Source organism: Sturnus vulgaris, unplaced genomic scaffold, assembly GCF_052056855.1.
Source record: "Sturnus vulgaris isolate bStuVul1 unplaced genomic scaffold, bStuVul1.hap1 Scaffold_87, whole genome shotgun sequence".
NCBI lineage: Eukaryota > Metazoa > Chordata > Aves > Passeriformes > Sturnidae > Sturnus > Sturnus vulgaris.
In genome coordinates this window covers 1,895,201-1,917,159 of record NW_028276756.1, presented here as the reverse complement: position 1 = coordinate 1,917,159, position 21,959 = coordinate 1,895,201, and the positions used below count along the sequence as shown (strand labels likewise).

Here is a 21,959-nt window from a genome sequence, read left to right as displayed (position 1 = left end):
ACTGCGGCCTCACAGCCACAGAAGGGCTGGCAAGGAGAGGGTGGAGTTGGGAAGAGCAGATGTGGGAAGAGCCAGGGCCATTGTCCCTGACTGTGCTGCTGTGCTGGGAGTCTCTTCCCTCCACCTCTGCCCACAGGCACTGCCCTGCAGAGACAGAGAAGGGCTCAGGAAGGATCCTGAACACACAGGGCAGGGCAGGCATTTGTTTTTATTTAAATGCACAGCTGAAAGACCTCTTGCATGTCTTTGTGTTTCAAAAGAAAGGTAGATAGTCATGAAGAAATGGAAAGAGTAACACTACAGTATTTTGTAAGAAATATTAAAACAATAGAAAAAGATACCGTATAAAAAACAGACAAATATAGGAAAATAAAAAAAAGTGAGCTATTAGAAAGTTACATTCAGAAGATTATGCAGCACAAAAGTTTAATGCTTCAGAAAATATAAATTTATCAATTTTCTCAGGGCATCCTTGAGCTCCTTGTTCCTCAGGCTGTAGATGAGAGGGTTCAGGGCTGGAGGCACCACTGAGTACAGAACTGACAGGGCCAGATCCAGGGATGGGGAGGAGATGGAGGGGGGCTTCAGGTAGGCAAACACTGCAGTGCTGACAAATAGAGAGAGCACAGCCAGGTGAGGGAGGCAGGTGGAAAAGGCTTTGTGCCTTCCCTGCTCAGAGGGGATCCTCAGCACAGCCCTGAAGATCTGCACATAGGAGAAAACAATGAACAAAAAACAACACAAAGATGAAGAGGCACTAACTGCAATAAGCCAAAGTTCCCTGAGATAGGATTCAGAACAGGAGAGCTTGAGGATGTGTGGGATTTCACAGAAGAACTGGCCCAGGGCATTGCCCTGGCACAGGGACAGGGAAAATGTATTGGCTGTGAGAAGCAGAGCATTGAGAAAGCCACTGGCCCAGGCAGCTGCTGCCATGTGGGCACAAGCTCTGCTGCCCAGGAGGGTCCCGTAGTGCAGGGGTTTGCAGATGGACACGTAGCGGTCGTAGCACATGATGGTCAGGAGATACAACTCTGCTGACATGAAGAACACAAAAAAAAAAACCTGTGCAGCACATCCAGCATAGGAGATGTTTCTGGTGTCCCAGAGGGAATTGTGCATGGCTTTGGGGACAGTGGTGCAGATGGAGCCCAGGTCGCTGAGGGCCAGGTTGAGCAGGAAGAAGAACATGGGGGTGTGCAGGTGGTGGCCGCAGGCTACGGTGCTGATGATGAGGCCGTTGGCCAGGAGGGCAGCCAGGGAGATGGCCAGGAAGAGGCAGAAGTGCAGGAGCTGCAGCTGCCGCGTGTCTGCAAATGGCAGCAGGAGGAAGTGGCTGATGGAGCTGCTGTTGGACATTTCCTGTGTCTTGGCATGGGGATCTGTAAGAAAAGTAATCATGGAATAGTTCAGTTTGGAGAGGACTTGAAATATCCCAGCCCAGCTTGGTGGCACTTTCCCCCCACTGCCTGCCCAGGGCTCTGCTGCCTGGAGCTGTCTCTGCCAGCAGCTGCTTCCCTGTGCCCAGGGCTGGGCCTTGCCAGTGCTGCCAGAGCCCAGCCCAGCCCTGGGGGCTCAGCTCTTCCCTGCACACCCCTCCGAGCACAGGGCACTGCCCAGGGTCAGCTCTGACTCTGTAGGCTCTGATGGCAATATCACAGCAACATTGAGGAGGCTGGAAAAGTGACTTTGATGCTGCCTGTGAGGGACGTTCTGCTGATTTCTGTCTCTGCCTTCTTTATTAAGATCCAAGAAAAAAAAATTATATTTTTCCCAACCTGAACTGGGAGATTAATATCTATATGCAATTTCCTATCTACGCAAGACAGAGCAGTAGATTATAAAATTACGATTTTCCTTTTTATGCAGCCCCTGCCTCTCTGTGCTCCCTGCATAATCTGTTTGGAAATGTTCTAGATTTAAATGTCATGCTGTGAGCAGTAGTCCTGAACAATGCAGCATCCTCACCACACAAGGAGAACATTTCCAAGCCTTACCAGCTGTCTCCTTCTACCCACACCTTGTCCCCCAGTGCTGGGAGCAGCTCCCAGGGCTGGCTGAGAGCTGTCCCTGGCAGGCAGCAGAGTCCCTGCCCCAGCACAGCGCCCTGGGCTGCAGGACCCTGCTCTGCACGACAGCCCTGGGCACCCCTGGCTGCTCTACACAAGAGATCATCAGAGAATGTACTCACACAGTCTGCAGGCATTGGGATGTTGCAGCTTGAGGAGATGACTGCAGGAGCTGCAGCTGCATTGTCCTGCAGCCAGAGGCTTCCTGTGTCAAGGGCTGGGAGTGATTCTGCCCCAGTCACTTCTGAGCATCTTCCCAGCCCTGACTGATGGAAGCTCTCTGTGTCTCTCTACTGTGCCTGGGGTGGCTGCAGGCAGTGCCCCAGCCCTGCTGGGCTGGGAGAAGAGCTGCTCATGAAGAGAAATGTGTTTTTGAGTCTCTTCTTGGTTGCCAGGATCTCCTTCTGTGCCAGGAGCCCAGCCCAGCTCATCAGTGCAGACACAGCACAAGGACTTTAATGACCCTCTTGGGGTTTGTGCTGAGGCCCTGAACATCAGTCCCTGAGAGGGAGATGAAGAAACTGCTGAAGAACTCCAAGTCAGAATCAAAATCCAAAGTTTCTTGAAGTTTTAATGGGTCCCACTGAGGGAGACAACTGAGAAAGTGTCCCCAGGTTCCAGTGAGAGCAGGAAATTGGAGGCAGAGATGACAGGTGGGGACAAAGAGAAGCCAAGTCTTGGTGCCCTGGGGCACAGCAGGGTCTGTGCCACCAAGGGCTGGCAGGAGACACCTTGTCCTGAGCCACTGGGGCCTCCTGGCACAGCCCCAGCAAGGCTGGGCACTGTCACCCCTTGTCCTGCCCTCAGCATCTCCCCACATCCCAGTGGCCTCAGGGATCTGCTGGGACGAGTCCCTGGGGAGCCTTGGTCAGGAATGGCCCTGGGGGGCTCCTTCATGCTCCCAGGGACTGCAGGTTTTTCAGAGCACTTTGGGTTTTGCTTTTGCCTTGGAGTCTCTGAGATCTTTGTGCAATAATGGCCTCCAATTATCTGCTTTAATTAGGCTCTTGAGAGCCTTTATCAGTTAAAACACTGATTGGGGATCATTAATGCTTCAGGGTAGTTCAGTTTTTTAAAGTACTTTCCTTTTTCCTTTCTTCTCTGACTCTCTGAAAGTTTTTTGGCAATCATGGCCTCCCATTCTCTCCTCTAAGCAATCCGTGAGGAGCCTGTGTTGGGAATGGACTCATTAATATCTGAAGACACTTTGGGCTTCCCTTTTGACTTTGATTCTTGGAAGGGTTTGTGCAATCTCCTCTCAAGCCCAGAGGTTCAAGGGCTCAGCCTCAAATGCACCACAGGCATGACTGGGATCAATCAAGTCCTGACAAACCATGGATCTGCCTTGATTGCCCTCTGGTCTGGTGCAGTTCAGGAGAAGGTTTTCAACTCCAGTTATGGAGAATTATGTCAAAGAGCTTCTTAGACATATCCGTTCCTATTTCAATGGATGTATTTTATTACTGTTCTCTTTAGAGCAGAGGTGATTGCAGAATTCTGTGATTGATATTGATGCAGGGTCTCTCCTCAGGAGGTCTGGCCTGCTCACAGAAGCTGTGCCTTGAGGTCTGACCCCGTGTGGACAAGCTTGCTCCACATTTCCCAACCCTATCCTGTCTCTTCTCACTCAACTGGGACCTGCTTAGCTTGGAGAACTGCCTGCACTTAGGAAAAGAGATGGTTTTCCTTTTTTTTTTCAATATAAAACTCCTGAATTTCCTCATTGAAAACAGACACCTTCTATTAGTGTGTGCCAGCCCAAGATTCCACCATTGAAGTTCCCATTTCCCAAGGCAGAACCATGCAAGAACTGTTTTAGACCTTTGGACTTTTTGGTTCTACGAGGCCTTGCTGTGCCACCATGCAGTCTTGGTTCTGTGAGGTTCTGAATTGTCACATGGACTTTTGGTTCCTTTGCTTTCCATATCCTCAACAATGGTCTCTGTAGTTCCAGAGTGTCACAATGGACTCTTGGTTCCATGTGGCCCCACAGTGTCACCGTGGTCTCCTTGGTTCCACAAGGCCGTGCAGTGTCACAATGGCTCACAGGTTCCATGAGGCCCCACAATGTCACAGTGGCCCCTTGGTCCCATGAGTTTCCCCAGTGTCACAATGGTTCCTTGGCTCCACGTGGCCCAGGTGTCTCACAATGGACTCTTGGTTCCGTGGGGCCCCGCAGTGTCACAGGGGTCTCCTTTTCCCTGTAGCACCCAGTAGCAAACCCCACTGGCAGGGGTGAGGAGGAGGACATTTGGAGTGATGCTTTCTGTCTTCCCAGGGCACAGTGACGTGGGCTGGGGCCCTGCTGTCCTGGAGATGGTTGAACACCGGCCTGCCCATGGAAGGGCTGAGAGACAACAACCTCTGTGCATGAACTACAACAGCAGAGAGCTCAGGCTGAAGGCTGGGTTTAAAAGACTGTCACCAGCACAGGAACCACCAATGTGAGAGGAAAGATGTGTGCTCATGTCTTTACAAATCATTTGGTGGGTGCAGGGATGGGTGTTAAGGTGTTTGAAATGGGTCGTAACATTTCTACTGACTTTGGGCAGCAGGTTTGTTACCGGGCCCAGCCAGCTTGGCTCCTGACACAGACAAGGTTCTGCACAAGGCTGAACTCCTGAACTTTGGGGGGAAATGCCAGGTTCAAGGGGGGTTATGGGGCAGGATGTTCAGGAAGGCTTTACCTTCCTATTGCCTTGGCCAGTGGGGAAAGGAAGAGGGCAACGTGCAGCCGGGAGCTCAGGATAAAAGGAGGCTGCGCCCTCTGAAACCTGGAGAGACAAAACCCCAGGGGATTGTGCCCTGGTGAACTCTCTCCCTTTATTCAAATAAAGTTGAAGGACTGCTCTGTCTCCTTTTTGGACATAAACCTCTGGTGTTTGTGGATTCTCCTGGCAGTGACAACAGGGAATCTCATGGAACCAAGTGTCCACAGTTTCAGGGCTCAGCCTCACAGAGCGCTGGAGACCATTGTGTCACAATGGGAACACACGGAACAAAGGCTCCCCAGTGACACTGCAGGGCCTCATGGAATGCAGGAGATCATCCTGATGGAATGGAAACTCATGGAACCAGCCCTGCACCGGCAGCGGGAGGAGAAACTGAGGCAGTACTGGGAGGCCACGGACGCCTTTCTGGGGGTACTGGTTTGTACTGGAAGGGGACTGGGGGGGATTGGGAGGAACTGGGATGGGATTCAAGGGTTAAGAAGAGGGAGAACTCTGGGTTGAAGGGTGATTTTTGTAGTGGCTTATACTGGTTTGTACTGGTTTATACTGGTTTTTAGCTGTTTTGGGACTAGTGTGTACTGGGAGGGATTGAGATGGACTGGGACAAACTGGGAGGGGATTGGGGGGACTGGGAGGTCACTGATTTATACAGGTTTATACTGGGAGGTCACTGGGCTTTACTGGTTTATACTGGAGAGTCACTGGTTTGAACTGGGGGGTTAATGGGAGGGAACTGGTTTGAACTGGGAGTTACTGGTTTGAACTGGGAGGGTGACTGGGCCATACTGGGAGGTAAGTGGGAGTTACTGGGATGAACTGAGAAGTCCATGGGAGGGTTATTGGGATATACTGGGATGGATTGGGAAGGGGTTGGGAGGGCACTGGGATTTACTGGGGCTATACTGGTTCATATTGGTTTATACTGGTTTGAATTGGGAGTTACCTGACCAGCAGGGAGCACCTCATGCCCAGGTGTTATCTCTTATTGGAACTGGAAGTTACTGGGAAGAAACTGGGATTTACTGATTTATACTGGTTCATACTGGTCTATACTGGTTCATACTGGTTTATACTGGGATTCACTTGGCTAGCAGGGGGCGCTGCCCACCCAGGTGCTGTCCCTCACAGGGTCAGTCCTGGCGGCCAATCCCGACGTGGTTACCTGCTTGAGCCTGCAGAGACGAGCACTGGGAGCACTGGGAGGGGACTGGTGTGTACTGGTTTATACTGGTTTGTACTGGTTTATACTGGTTTGACTGGGAGGGGCCGGAAGGGCACTGGTTGGGACTGGAGGGCACTGGGAGGGGTCTAGATGGGGTAAAAAAGGGTTAAAAGGGAGTCTGTGGTTACTGGTTTATACTGGTTTATAACTGTTTGTACTGGTTTATACTGGGAGGGCACTGGGAAGGGTTAAAGAGGGACTGGGAGGGAGTGGGAGAGCCCTGACTGGTCTGTTCTGGCCCATACTGGTCTATACTGGTTTTTACTGCTTTATGCGGGGCTATCCTGGTCTATACTGGTTTGCCTTATACTGATTTTTATTGATTTATACTGGTTTTTACTGGTTGTTCTTGGTTTTAATGGTTTTGCTGGTTTGTACTGGTTCATACTGGTTTATGTTGGGCTACACTGGCCTATACTGGTTTGCCTTATTTTTCACTGATTTATGCTGGTTTTCACTGCTTTGTACTGGTTTTTACCACTTATACTGGTTTGTACTGGTCCATACTGCTTTTTACTGGTCCATATTGCTTTTTACTGGTCTCTACTGCTTTGCATTACACTGTTTTTTACTGGTTTTCACTACTTATACTGGTTTGTAGCAGTCAACACTGCTTTATACTGGTAGCACTGGTCTGTAATGGCCTATAATAGTCTATACTGGTTTGCCTTACACTGATTTTTACTGTTTTTCACTGTTTTTTATAACTTATACTGGTCCATTCTGGTCTGTACTGGTTTATACTGGTTTATACAGGTCTCAGGGTGCCGTTGGAGCTTTTGTTCATGGAGCAGTGCCTGGGGGTGAATCCCAAATCCTATGGGGAGGGGCTGGGTGCTGGGCTGCACCATGGTGGCCCCCGCTGGCCAGGAGGACCGGGTGCTGTGTGAGCGCCTCTTGGAGGCTGATCCCCACAACTGTGAGTGGTTTGTACTGGTTTGTATTGGTTTGTACTGGTTTGTGCTGGGATGGGGTCCAGGACGTGCTGGGACAGGGCTGGCGTCACTGGGTTGTACTGGATTAAACTGGGAAAGGGTGTGTGAGCATCCCCTGCTGGCCAGGAGTACCTGGCACTGTGTGTACTGGTTCTACTGGTTTACATTTGATCATACTGGGATGGGATGCTGGGGGTTACTGGGTTGAACTGGGAGAAGGAATGGGGGTGTGTAAGCGCCCCCTGCTGGCCAGGAGGACCTGGTGGCCAACTGTGAGTTATACTGGGTTGCACTGGCTTATACTGGGATGGGGTGCTGGGGGTGCTTGGAGTTACTGGGGTTACTGGGTTGAACTGTTTTTTACTGGGATTGGGTGCTGGGGGTTGCTGGGTTGCACTGGGTTATACTGGGATGTTGTCATGATCCGCTGTTAATACAGGGCGGGGGTCGTGATGGTTCGTTTGATCTCAGAGGTGCAAAAAGGCAAACAGTGGGGGACAAAATCAGTTTATTCACAGCAAAGCATTTTTATTGAATACCAACAACTCAGTTGCAATAGAGGGGAAAATATAGGAAACAAAGCATAGAGAGAAAAAGAGGGGAATGGGAAAAGAGCTACCAACAGACGAGACGGGCGTCCTCACGGGCCAGCCAAGAGATGAGTCTTCATCCGTGGGGAGATCTCAGGAGTCTTCCCCAGAGGGTCACTCTTTTATAGTCCTTCTCCAAAGCAAGTGGCCTCTGGCCAAGGAGTAGGGAGATTGATGGACCATTGTGAGGGTTGCTGCAATAAACAGGTGTACAGAACCTGCTGCTCCAGCTAGTGCCTGCTCGAGAGCAGTGTACCATGGAGCACAGCGAGCACCTGCACACAGTCCCTTGGCAAGCATCCACCTTGGCCAGGCCACAATTGGGTGGGGGGCCTCGGGGTCTTCTTGCAATGGTTGTGAGGCAAATGAGGGAAACTCCAGACAGACTTCTACAGATGTGGTCCTGGGGGTCACTGGTTTATACTGGGTTATACTGGTTTAGATTGGGATGTGGTCCTGGGGATCAACCAGTATAATCCTGGGAGCACTGAGACTGCACTGGGAGCCTCGAGATTGCACTGAGACTGGGTTTGTGTGCATGAGGCATTACTGGTTTATACTGGTGCCCTCCCAGTATAAACCTGGGAGCCCCCAGACCACACTGAGAGCCTCTAGATCACACTGAGAGCAGGTGCATTTACCCTTACTGGTTTATTCTGGGAGCTGCTGCCACAGGCCTCAGGAGCTCGAGGGTGGCTCCCAGTGCTTACTGGTTTATACTGGTGCCCTCCCAGTCCTGGCCTGGGAACACGGTGGGAGCTGGCAGCCAGGCAGGACCCCGAGGCCAAGCTGACCTTTGCCAGAGCCCTGCTGAGCTGTGCCATCTCCAACTTCTCCATCTGGCACCACCGTCTGCTGGTGCCTGCCAGGAGCTCTGGGAAGGGCGAGGCTGGGATGCTGCCCCCTGAAAGGCTGAAGGAAGGTGAGGGATTCACAGGAAAAATTCCCACAATTTCACGGCATTCCCAAAATTTTCCAGTCCCTCCTTGCCTAAAGTGGAAGGTGGTGGCTCTGCTGGGTTGAATCGCTAGACCTGGTGTCCTTAAATCCCCATTGATTCCAGTGTGTAAACCCGATGTCTCAAAATTCTTGGGGTAAAAATCCCACTTTTAGACTCAGAATTCCCACACTTTGGGCTGAAAACAGATTTTTTGGCTTATATGGAGGCAACAGCTCCACCCCAGGCCACAGGTATTGGATCAGGGATTCCGGATTGGTTTCCAGGAATTTATCCAAGACTTCCAGAGTGTCAGCACTGCAATCCTTAAGCAGAAATTCCCAGAATTCAGCCCAATATTTCCCTCAAATGTACCCAAATTTCCCCATTTTAGCCCCAAATTTCTGCAAAATGCCCATTGACTGTAATGGATAGACTTGGTGTTCCAAAACCCTTTTTCACTTCAGTAGGGTAGACCTGGTGTCCCTAAATCCCTGTTGCATTTATTTGGCTAGACCTGGTGTCCCTAAAAATCTCCATTGATTTTAAAGACTTCCAAGAAAACCTCAATTCATTGTAATGTGTAGACCTGATGTCCAAAAAGTTTTGGGTTAAAAGTGCCAATTTCAGGGCTGAAAAGTCCCAATTTTTGGTGGGAAAAAGCCCAAAATTTTGTTTCATTTCTCCCTGTCCTGGTTTAGTACAAATCTGGGAGGAAACCTCTAAATGAGGTCCCTCTAGGAAAATGGAAAAAAAAATTGGAGAGAAGTAGAAAAAAAGAAAACTGTTTATTCAACAGGCAACACACCTCCCAGCACAACAATGAACAATATCAAACAGCAAAACCTCTCGCCGTTCCGAGGAGATGACAGATTTAGAAGAGTTCTTTCCGTGGCTGCCCAGCTCACTCAGTCTGTTCTCAGTCCCTCCTGTGCTGGGGAATGCCCAGGCCAGGCCTGGTGGGCCACAGGTGTGAGCTCCCGGTGCTCTTCTGGGTTTTCAGTCCAGAGCAGGTTCAAACAGTTCCAGGAAAAAATAAAAAGGAAAAAAAAAACCAATCCGGTGAGTTTCTCTGCCTCAGCTAGCCAAAAAACTAACCAAGAGCAAAGGAGAGCTCTCTCTCTCTCTGTCCACTGCAGACAACACAGTCTGTGAGCAGGAATGTGGGGGAGCCAGTGCTGATAACAAACTCTGCACTTCTTCTTTCCCCCCTTCACTCCTGGAACCAGTCTTAAAGTTGCAGAATTTAATATTCAACACCAACAGAACAGACGATTTGGGGATACAGGCATCATACAGTCACCCCAAGACAGATGGATGGATGATGATGATGGGTGATGGAAGATGGATGAACAATGGATGATGGATGGACAATGGAATGGCAGTGGATGGAGGATGGAGTGATGCATGGATGGATGGATGGATGGATGGATGGATGGATGGATGATGGATGGATGGATGGATGGATGGATGGATGGATGGATGGATGATGGGTTTGGGGCAGTTTATCAGTGGTTTTGAGAATCAGATCAGTCATTTGATGGTTGGATGATGCAATGGATGGAGAAGTAAAAGATGCAGTTGAACCAAAAGTTTCATGGAAAGACACATGATTGAAGGAATGGATGGATATGGATTGGATGGATGAGTGGATGGATGATGGATGGATGGATGGATGGATGGATGGATGGATGATGGATGATGGATGGATGGATGGATGGATGGATGGATGGATGGATGGATGATGGATGGATGGATGATGGATGGATGGAAGTGATGGATGACGGATGGATGGATGATTGGGTGGATGATAGATGGACTTGTTGATGGACAAGCAGTTGCCCAGGCCCATCACTATTCCCTCTCCATCACAGCTGCAGCCATGCCAGACGAGCTGCCCTGACCCTCAGAAGACCCCAAAACAGAGCCCACCCCCCATCTGAGGCCGCTCGGGCACAGCCGGTGCTGGAGGAGCTGAGGGTCTCCAGCATTACCCCAGGCTCTGTGGGGCTGCAGTGGAGCGTCCCCAAGGGCTCCTTTGACTCCTTTGTGCTGCAGTACCGGGATGCCCAGGGCCAGCCCCAGGCCATGCCCATCGATGGCGAGTCCCGCTCGGTGACGGGGCCGGGGCTGTCCCCGTCCCGCCGGTACCGCTTCCACCTCTATGGGCTGAGGGGAGGCAAAAGGAGCGACCACGTCTCCAGTGAGGCCACCACTGGTGAGGGGCTGCGGGGATTCCCCCAGGACCCCTCTGGGAATGGAGCTGGAGTGGGGACAGGGCTGGGAGTGGGGCCCAGGGGCAGCTCGGAGGGCACTGAGGACTTGGGGATTCAGGGGAAAGCGAGAGCAGGGATTGGAGGGGAGTGGAGATTTGGGGGAGTGTAACTCCTGGAGGGACTCTGATCACCTGGGGACTGGGAGGAACTGGGAAAAGCTAAGGGGGACAGGTTGGAAATGGGGTCTGGGGTCATGTGGGGCCTGGGTGAAACTGCGTGGAACTGGGGCAAACTGGGGCAAACTGGGGTGGAGCTGAGGACTGGCAAAGACTGGGGGAAACTGGGCACTGGGGAGGATTTGGGGGGTACTGGGGGTGAACTGGGAGGGACTTGGGGAAACGGGAGGAATATGAGGGATTCGTTATTGGGGTGACTGGGAACAGTTTGGGGGGATTGGGACAGCTCAGGGACCAGGGAGAACAGTGGGATTAGAGGGGGACTGGGAGCAACTGGGGCTGAGGGTACTTGGGAGAACTGGGCAAAACTGGGAGCTGGGGGTAGCCAGAGGACTGGGGGAAACTGGAGATTAGGGGCAATGTAGCACTGGGAGCAACTGGCAGGAGAACTGGGGGAACTGGAGGAATTGGGGACAACTTGGGACAACTGGGGGGTTTGGGAAACTGGGGGAACTGGGCCTGTGAGGAACTGGAGGGAACTGGGGACTGGGGGAACTGGAGGAACTGGGGATAACTGGGAGGTTTGGAGAACTGGGGGAAACAGGAGACTGGGGTGAACTGATGGCAACTGAGGGCTCTGAGGGCTGGGGGTGACTGGGAGGAACTGGAGGGAACTGGGGACTGAAGGGACTGGTGGAGATCGAGGTGAACTGGGAATGGGGGGGAAATTGGAGAATGAGGGGAAACTGAGTCAGGGGGGAATTGGGGTGGAGTTGGGGACTGGAGAGGACTGGGGGAAACTGGGAAGAACTCGGGGGACTGGGAGGTCCTGGAGGGAACAGGTCTGGCAGGCATTGGGGGAAACTGGGGGCAGAGGGTGACTGGGGGGGTCTTTGGGGGAAAATTTGGGGGAGTTGGGCCATGTCCATCGGACACGGTGTGAGGGCAGGGCTGGGGGGCCCATGGGAGGGTTTGGGGTGTGAGGGTGGGGGGTTTGGGGTGACCACAGTGATTTTTGGGGTATCAGAAGGGGATTTGGGGCTGCTGTAGATGTCAGCAGTGTGTCCTTCCCCAGGTGGCCCAGGGACCCTGTGGGTGGGCTCGCTGTGACCCCGCAGTGCCCGGCTGCACTGGGACCCCCCCGGGCCCCCCCGATGGCTACGAGCTGGAGTACGGCCCCCCCGGGGGGCCCCAGCAGGTAACGACCCCCCAAAAGGAACCTAAAAACCCCCGGGTGTCCCCCAATATCTGCTTGGGACCCCAGTAACACCTCGGGGTATCCCATTACACTCCTTTGGTAATGGCACCCCAATATCTCCTTGGGGGACCCCAGTGACCCTCTGGGAACCCCAATACAGCTCTGGGGGACCCCAATACCCCCCTGGGAACCCCAATAACACCTCGGGGTATCCCATTACCCTGCTTGGGTAATGGCACCCCAATACAGCTTTGGGGGACCCCAATAATGCCTTTGAGACCCCAATACCCCCCCTGGGGACCCCGCTGTCCCCATTGGGGTACCCCAAAACCCCCCGTGCCCCCCAGACCCTGTGGCTGCCCCCCGAGGCGACATCGCAGCAGCTCTGGGGGCTGGAGCCCGCGGGGCGCTATGGGGTGCGGCTGTGGGGCCGAGGGGGACACCCCAAAAGTGCCCCCCTGGAGGCCTCCTTTGACACTCGTGAGTGGGGGGAGCTATGGGGGAGGGAGGGGCACCTGGACCCCCCAAAAATGGGGGTAGGGTTATTGGGGGAACTGGGGGGTATTTGGGGGTTATTTGGGGTTATTTGGGTTTTTGGGGTGGTTTGGGGGGTTAATTGGGGATTATTTGGGGTTATTTGGGGGATATTTGGGGTTTAGGGAGTGATTTGAGGGTTATTTTGGGGGTTTGGGGGTTATTTGGGGTTTCTGGGGGTTATTTGGGATTTTGGGAGTCATTTGGGGGTTATTTGGGGCCCTTTTTTGGGGGGTCTGTGTCCTTTGAGGGGGGACAGCTGTACCCCTGGGTGCTTTTTTGGGAGATCTGTGTCTTTTGGGGGGACAGCTCCAGCCCTGGATCATCTGAGGGGGTCTCAGATCCTGGGGGTGTCACCCAGACCCCCAAATTTCGAATGGAGGCATTGGGGGGTGCCTGTGTCATTTTGGGGAGGGGCCACCCCTGAATTCCCAGAAACTTTTTGGGGTGTCTGAGGTGACCCCAATGCTCCCCCCAGCCCCACTCCCGCACCCCCATCCCCGGGACTGCGCCGAGGAGCAGCGGAACGGGCCGGGACCCTCCCGGGACACCCTCATCTTCCTCGGGGGGGACCCGGCCCGGCCCCTCCGCGTCTTCTGTGACATGGACACGGACGGCGGCGGCTGCCTGGTGCGACTGGGAGCACTGGGAGCACTGGGAGCAATGCTGGGGGGTCCTACAGGGGTTTAGAGGAGGATTTATGGCGTTTTTGGGGCGGAAATTTGGAGGTGTGGGGGCAACTGGGGCGTCCTGAGGGGGTTTGGGGGCACTTGGGGGTCCTGCAGGGGGTGTTGGGGAGGTTGAGGGGTGCTGGGGGGCACTGAGAGGGAACTTTGGGATACTGGGAGGGGGTGGGGGGCTCTGCAGGGATTATGGGGGGGAAATGAGGGGGTTTGGGGTAATTGGGGGGGTCCCGCAGGGGGTGTTGGAGGGCATTGGAGAGGTTGAGGGGTGCTGGAAAGGCACTGGGAGGGGACTGGGGGGCACTGGGAGGGACTGGAGGGGTTCTCTAGGGTTTATGGGATGGAAATTGGGGTTTGGGGGATCAGAGGGGTTTTGGGGTTTTGGAGGGGGTGGGACTCGTACGCCCGCGGCTTCGGCAATGTCAGCGGCGAATTCTGGCTCGGCCGGGGGGGCCCTGGGGATTTTGGGGGGCCCTGGGGATTTTGGGGGGGACCTATAAAAATATCTGGGGCGACTGGGAGGCACTGCCAGGGTTTGGGGGAACTTTGAGGAGAGCCTGGGGCGGCAGCAGGGGGTACTCGGTGGGACCCCAAAATTTGGGGGATCCCCAGGGGCCCGAGAGGGGAACTCGTAGGATCCAGGGGGGTCCCCCCAAATATTCAGATCTGGTTTTGGGGTCCGGGAAGGATTTGGGGGGTCTCCAGGAGATCAGGGGACACTTCTGGGGTCCCCAAACATTCAGATCCGGTTTTGGGGTCCGGGAAGGATTTGGGGGGTCTCCAGGAGTTCACTTTTGGGGTCTCCAGGAGTTTGGGGTCTCCCCCAAATATTCAGATCCGGTTTTGGGGTCCGGGAAGGATTTGGGGGGTCTCCAGGAGTTCATGGGGCACTTTTGGGGTCCCCAGCAGTTTGGGGGTCCCCAATATTTCAGGGAGAGCATTGGGGGTGGGACGGGGGATCTCGAGGGGACCCCGCAGGAATCCTGGGGGTACCGGAGGATTTTTGGGGTGCAGGGAACGAGGCGCTGCACGAGCCGACGGCCGCGACCCCCACGGAGCTGCGCGTGGAGCTGCGGGCCGGTCGCGACTCGGCCTTGGCGATCTATCGCGACTTGGCCGTGGGCAGCGCCCAGGAGCGGTACCGGCTCCGCGTGGGAGCGTTCAGCGGCACCGCCGGGGCCGGGGGGGGTTCCGGGGGGGTTTGGGGTGGAATTTTTGGGAGTCCTGATGGGATTTGGGATCCATGGGGGGTTCGGGGGTTCACTGGATGGCAGAGGACTGTGGGGTCCCTGGTGGGTTTTGGGGTCCCTGGTGGTTTTGGGGTTTCTGGTGGATTTGGGGGTGTCTGATAAGTTTCGGGGTCCTTGGGGTATTTTGGGGTTTCTGCTGAGTTTTGGTGGTTCCTGGTGGGTTTGGGGGTCCCTGGGGTGTTGGGGAGTTTTGTGAGGTCCTGCTGGGATTTGGGATCCTTGGGGGTTTGGGGGTTCACTGGCTGACAGGGGTCTGTGGGGTCCCTGGTGGGTTTTGGGGTCCCTGATGGGTTTTGAGAATCTCTGGTAGGTTTCGGGGTTCCTGGTGGTTTTGGGATCCCTGGCTGTTTCAGGTAGGTTTTGGTGGCTCCTGGTGGGTTTTGGGGTCCCTGGGGTATTTGGGGAATTCTGTGGGGTCCTGATGGCATTTGGGATCCTTGGGGGTTTGGGGTTCACTGGCTGACAGGGGTCTGTGGGGTCCCTGGTGGGTTTTGGGGTCCCTGGGGGTATTGGGGTTTCGGGTGGGTTTTGGTGGCTCCTGCTGAGTTTGGGGGTCCCTGACATGTCCCCCCACAGGAGATGCCCTCTCCTACCACTCGGGCAGCCCCTTCTCCACACGGGACCGGGACTCCCGGGACCCTCGGGACCCCTCGGGCCGACCCCCCCCACCCCGCGGCCTCCGGGGGAGCCTGGTGGTACCGAAACTGCCACTGTGCCAACCTGAACGGGCTCTACGGGATCCCCGGGACCACCAGGTACCCACCTGGGCCGGGGGGGTGCACGGGGTGGGGGATTGGGGGTGTCTGGGGGGATTTAAGGGGGTATGGGGAAATATGGGGGGTATTTGTGGGGTCTGGAGGAGATGTGGGGGAGTCTGGAGGAGATGTGGGGGAGTCTGGAGGGGATCTGGGGGAGTCTGGAGGAGATTTTGGGGGAGTCTGGAGGGGATTTTGGGGGAGTCTGGAGGGGATCTGGGGGGCTTTGCAAGGGGCTTTGGGTATTTTAAGGGGGCTAGGGGAGGTCTAGGGTGGGCTATAGGACTATGGAGGGGTCTGGGGGTGTATGAGGGAATCTTTGGGAGGGTCCATGGGGTTCTCTGAGGGTCCATAGGGGTCTGTGGGAGTCCATAGGGTTCCATAGGGCCCTGTGGAAAAAGGGTCTGTGGGATCTATAGGGCCTGTGTGGTCCTGTAGGGCCTGTGGGGATCTCTGTGGTCTCTGGGGTGTCTATGGGGATCCCTAAGGGTCCATGAGTGCCCATAGGAATCTGGGGAGCGACTGTGGGGTCTCTATGGGGATTTATGGGGGTCTCTGGAACTCTCCAAGGGTTCTGACCCCCCAGCTCCCCCACAGGGCATCCACTGGTTCCCCTGGAAAGGCTTCAACGTCTCCATCCCCTTCACTGAGATGAAGCTGCGGCCACAGCGTGGCTGAGGGGGCTGGAGGGGGGTCCCAGAGTTTGGGGGGGTCCCCTGGGGGGGTCCCAGATGGGATTTGGGGAGGTTCAAAGGTGAAGCTTTTATGGGTGGGTAATAAAAGCTGATGGTGGCTCTCCTGTCCTGGGGTGAAGCAGCGTCAGGCTGAGGTCAAGGTCATCCCCAGGGTCAAGTGTGGCTCCAAATGGTCCTTGTGGTTCTGGTCCCAGCGTCACTTGGAGTGCTGGACCCCATCCCTCACCGGCCCTGGACATGCTGAGATGTTCCCAGCCTGGCCAACACGAACATTTCCCTGGCAAATGGGAACATTTTGCATCTCGAGGCTCAGCATGGCCTCGTTTGCCTCCCTGGAGATGCACACAGCGATCACAAGAGACAGAAAACCACGAGGCCACCCAGTGGCACAGAGCCCACGCTGAAAGGCTCCTGCCCTGGGATAAGAACGGGGAGAAACCTCGCCCTGATCACTGGCCAAACACACTCCATGGAGGAGAACGACCTGAAGTTATTGCCCAAAAAATCAGAGGACATTGAGAAGTAAAATTACAAGCACCTTTCCCCCATCCTTTCTCCTTCCTGAGCTCTCCCTCCTCCCCACACGATGACCATTGTGTCTCCAGGGACACGAAAACGACACCAAAAATAGTTTTATTAAAAACAGAATGTTTAAATTGCAGTAGAAAATAGAGCAGCAGAAGCCAAATCTGGACTTTAGATACAAAAGGACCCAGATGAACACGAGGCCCTGGCTCCTTTCCTTTCCCTGCCCACAAACCCATGCCTGGGGAGCTGACAGGAGCCCAGCACAGGCACAGGGAGCCTTCCCAGGGGCTGCACATCCAAAGCCTTGGGAGCGCCTGGGTCACCCCAAACCTCACCTGTGCCACTGGCACCTGCAGCTCTGGGCACTCTCCAAAACGCTGCATCAGGCACCGGGCCTGGAATGTCCCGGCTTTAACCACACACCTGCGGGAAGCACAAAACATTGCGGCTTTAGGGCCGGCCTGAGCAGAGCTCCGGGCTCAGAGCCCGGCCCGGGGACTCGATGGCACCGCGGGCAAAAGCTGCGCTGCCGGAGGGAGGGAGGGAGGGAGGGAGGGAGGGATGGCCGGGCCTCAGAGTAATTCTAGAGCTAAAGCGGTGAGAGACATCAGCTCGCCTCAGATAATACATGCCAGCGCTCATCCCGGGCCGGCCAGTGCCTCCTCCTCCTCCTCCTCCCCTTCCTTCCACAGCCCCGGCACCGGCACCCACACAGAGGATCCCCCCGTTCCCCGCTATCCCCCCGTTCCCCGCTATCCCCCCCGTTCCCCGCTATCCCCCCCGTTCCCCGCTATCCCCCCAATCCCCGCTATCCCCCCCAATCCCCGCTATCCACCCCGTTCCCCGCTATCCCCCCCGTTCCCCGCTATCCCCCCAATCCCCGCTATCCCCCCGTTCCCCGCTATCCCCCCAATCCCCGCTATCCCCCCCAATCCCCGCTATCCCCCCCGTTCCCCGCTATCCCCCCCAATCCCCGCTATCCCCCCCAATCCCCGCTATCCCCCCCGTTCCCCGCTATCCCCCCAATCCCCGCTATCCCCCCCGTTCCCCGCTATCCCCCCAATCCCCGCTATCCCCCCCAATCCCCGCTATCCCCCCCGTTCCCCGCTATCCCCCCGTTCCCCGCTATCCCCCCGTTCCCCGCTATCCCCCCCGTTCCCCGCTATCCCCCCGTTCTCCCGGTCCCGTCCCGCACCCCGCGGCCGCTCCCCAGGATCATCCGCCCGCGCTGCCCCGGGAGGAGGAGCCGCCGCCAGGATCCGCTCCCGGGCCGTGCCCGCCTTGCCCTGGATCCACCCTCATCTCCCCCGCCTCCATCCCCATCCCCCTCCACTCTCGGGGCATCCTTCTCCACCCCAGCCGGCTCCATCCCCTCTGCCTCCATCCTGGGACCATCGATAAAAGATCCGTGTTAATCACAAAAGCATTGGGGCTTGTATAAACCAGAATACTAAGCTCTGAAGTGAAGCATGGACACTAGATAAAAGAAATGATATGATTAAATAGTTCTGTTTAAAATCACCTTGTTATATTATGCTATGTTATGTTTTCCAAGTAAGCTGCATGGACTACCAGCTTGCAATATCAGTCTTCCCGATAGCCCTTCCTGCCTTTGTTTGATCAGTGCTGCCAATCTCAAGGAGCAGACTTCCAGATTTCACTGGTGGTTATCTACAAGGACCAGACGGTTATCTGTGAGACTGACTGTCTCCGGAGAGTTTGTGAATTGGGATAAGGACGTTTATTCGACCACCACTGCTTACCTGGTGTTATGAATGATGTTCTATTTTTCCAATTTATCAAGCAACAAGATTAAATTTAATAGTAGATTTTTAAATTGTAACAAAAATGAATACAATCAAAGTATTGGAGATGACAATTAAAGTATTGGAGATGAATACAATCAAAGAGCATATATTTGAGAATATACAAAATTTGGCAGTAAGTAATTCAGTATCATTGAGGTTCGTATAAAGCATAAGCAAAACTGACCGGGGGTACAGGGAGTGGCTCCCATTCCTCACGTACCAAAGCATCCAGGCTAACAATCCCACTTATATACTGTAGGCTACAGAAGGTTCTAGAAAACTCCTCCTACCTTCTATTCCTAAAATCTCCGTCACTGTGTGTACGGTGCATGCTCTATAATGGGTTAGGGGGTCTCTCATCCTTTTGAGGGTCTTATTTCCGATGAAGGCTCATCGTCTTCATCAGTGACCGAGGTGTGACCTGCAGGTAGCTCAGGTGCACTGTGTGACTGAGCAGATGTTTTCCATAACAAGACTTTAATTGAGTCCCATGCTTGGAATCATCCCATTTTGGCCCATTTCAAGGTCAAAACTTTCTATTTCTAGATGCTGCTTGTCAGACCTATGTCCTTCTACTATTCTTGTTTGACTTTTTTCCAACCTTCTTCTTCGACTCCCAACATCTGGAAGATGTCCTGTGTCCTGTCTCACCCATGTCCCGCCTCACTCTGTAACAATTGTCTTCTATTGATCTAAATACAATTTTGCTAATATAGTTACAAATTAATTAGTACGGATCACATTTATCACACCTTAATTTTCTATTTATGTAAAAAAATCCATACATTTTTGGCAACCAAAATTTTTTTTGGTCATTGGTTCTAAGTAACACAATTCCCTTCATTAATAATTGACCACTACTGGCTAAGTATTTCTCCAGCTTTATGATTATTTCTCCTATTTTAGTACCATTGTCATATTTTTAATCATTTTTCTCAGACCTTAAAAAAGGTACCCATTTGGGATTCATGGAGACATTTCTGGGGTACATTTGAGGCAGTTTTCAGTCTAGGCAGGGATTTTAGACAGAACTTGAGAGTCCGGAAGAAACTTGGGAGACCTGAGTGGGCACTAGGAGGAGCACTGAGAGATTGTGATGGACACTTCAGGGCCTGGGGGAGCTCTTGGGGGTCCAGGAGGGCACTTGGAGGTCAGGGAGGGGAATCTGGGGCCATTCGGGGTCCAAGCGGGCTCTTGGGGGGCTCTAACGGGGCTCTCTGGGGTGCAGGGGATGATGGGAGTTGTAGGCACAGGTATAATATGGTTTGATAGAGCCGTGGAGCATCATGGGAGTTGTAGGTGCAGCTACAATGTCTCTCGGTGGGGCGCAGTGCATGATGGGAGATGAAGGCACGGCTGCAATAGCACTCTCTGGGAACTGCGAAGCATCATGGGAGCTGTAGTCCCGGAAGTGGCTCTGACAAAGAAAGGAAACTCCTCTTTGCCAGACCTCCTGAGGAGAGACCCTGCATCAACATCAATCACAGAATGCTGCAATCACCTCTGCTCTAAAGAGAACAGTAATAAAATACACCCTTGAAAATAGGAATGGATATTTCTTAGAAACTCTTTGAAATATTTCTCCATATCTGGAGTTGAAAACCTTCCCAATGAACTGCACCAGACCAGAGGGAAATCAAGGCAGAGCCATGGTTTGTCAGGACTTGCTTGATCCCAATAAGCCCTTGTGTGCATTTGGTGCTGCCAAGGAGCTCCAAATAATATTTTCGAAATATTGGCTCTCTCTCTGCAGTGCTGCCTTTGCCAGGAGCCCGGCCCAGCTCAGCAGCACAGACACAGCACAAGGACTTTAATGACCCTCTCGGGGTTGGGGCTGAGTCCCTGAAAATCAGTCCCTGAAAGGGAGTTGAAGAAACCTCTCAAGAATTCCAAGTCCGATTCAAACTCCAAAGTTTCTCTTACTTTTAGTGCGTCCCACTGATAAATGTGAAGGAGGTTTCCGATGGATTGAATTAGAACAGGAAAAGAAACCTCTCAAGAACTCAAAGTCATATTCAAAGTCCAAAGTTTCCTGAAGTTCTAATGGGTCCCACTGAGGGACATGACAAAGAAATTGTCTCCAGGTGCTGGTTTGTTGTTTTTACGTTATATTTTCAGAATGTGTGTTCATTGCTTTTATTATATATTTTTAAAGTGTGGCCGTATTGTTTTTCTGTTGTAATTTTTGGTGGGGATTTTTGCTCTTGCAAATGAAGCAGAGAGATAGGACAGTTCATTTAGAAAGTGTGATTTATATTTTTTTATTTTCTATCCAGGCAGAAATGGTAAGTTTTTCTTACAAATGGTCACAGCATGGCTTAGAAGTCACAAGACTTATGGTTACAAGGTCTTTTAAGGATTTATTAACCAATAAAGAACTGTCAACAGAGATATTTAGGTTTCTAATTCAATGCAAAGATATTTCATCTTACTGACTCATACCACAGAGTGAACTTTCTTAGCCAATTATATCCCAACACACAAACTTACATTGCTGCACTCTAAAACTTCTTCTTCCCTTTGTAAGTACCTTTATTTCTTCTACATCTTAAATTCTAAAGCTAAACTTGTGTTTAGTTCTATGCCTTGCCTTACAGACCCTTGCATTTTGAATTCCAACACAGCAATGAATTGACTTTGCTCTGGATGTTGCCTGCAGCCTCCATCAGCTCCAGCTGAGCTTTGCCTTTCCTAAACACATGAACACACGCTCAGGGCAGATTTCTGAATTCCTCCTCTGGACTTTGTCCTCACTTCCACCTCCTGGTCGTTGTGCTGTGGCTCATGCCTGTCATTTGTCCCTGGGGCAGCACAGCCCCCCTGGCCAGCACAGGCCCCACATCCCCTCATCAGACACGGCACAGCACAGGGAGTGTTTTGGGTGGGCAAATGTTCCCCACCAGAGTGTCCACTCCACACCTCAGTGTCCAGTCCCAGCACCCACATCCCGTGCCAGGGTTCACAGAGAGCCCTGCTCTGGGCTCTGCCAAGGGCTGGGTGAGGAGGGAGCCCCAGCAGGGCTGATGCTGCCCCTAGAGCAGTGCTGAAATGGGCAGGAGGAAGGAGATAAGCACAGAACAAGTAGACCATGAAACGGGTGAGAACCCAGGTCTGGAAGTGGCTGATGGAAGAGGCTGGAGGGATGCTCAAAGCCCTGGGGCACCTTCTCACACTGGCCATGCCACCAAGGCCACAGACCAAGCTCCTCAGTGCTGCACCTGCCTGTCTGAGTTCCCTGCCAGGGCACTGGCACAGCAGCACACACCTGCTGGAACGTGTCCTGGCCCTGCAGAGTCACACAGCTCAGCTGACACGAGTGGGTTTTATCTCCTGGGCAGTTCTCAGTCTAGCCCAGCTTCTGCCCAGCTCTGCCCACCTCCCCTGCCCTCACCCAGCCCAGCCCATTCTGGGTGAACCCCATGGCAGTGCCTGCTCTGGGGTGCTCCAGCTCTGGGGGCACTCACCCCACAGCCCTGGCCCCTTGAAGGGCTCAGCAGCTGCTGAGGGGCAGAGAGGGAGCTCAGCCTCCACATCAGCCCCAGGGCTGGAGCTCCCCATGGCAGGGGAAATGGAGCTCAGGGACAGTGCAGAACTGCTGGTCCTGGCTCCAGGAGATGCCCAGCACAGGCTG

The 21,959-nt window shown here is 53.5% G+C and overlaps 1 long non-coding RNA gene and 1 other non-coding gene across 2 annotated transcripts; both read right to left on the bottom strand.

The window, feature by feature from the left end:
• Positions 1-9,256: 9,256 nt before the first annotated feature.
• Positions 9,257-17,168, bottom strand: LOC148217294 (uncharacterized). The gene is made up of 2 exons (XR_015801091.1): positions 16,856-17,168; positions 9,257-9,476 (listed from the first exon to the last, which is right to left on the bottom strand). It is a non-coding gene; the product is annotated as an uncharacterized LOC148217294 (long non-coding RNA).
• LOC148217293 (small nucleolar RNA SNORD45) lies at positions 17,087-17,170 on the bottom strand. Its single transcript, XR_015801112.1, has one exon. It is a non-coding gene; the product is annotated as a small nucleolar RNA SNORD45 (small nucleolar RNA).
• Between the last annotated feature and the right edge of the window lie 4,789 nt (positions 17,171-21,959).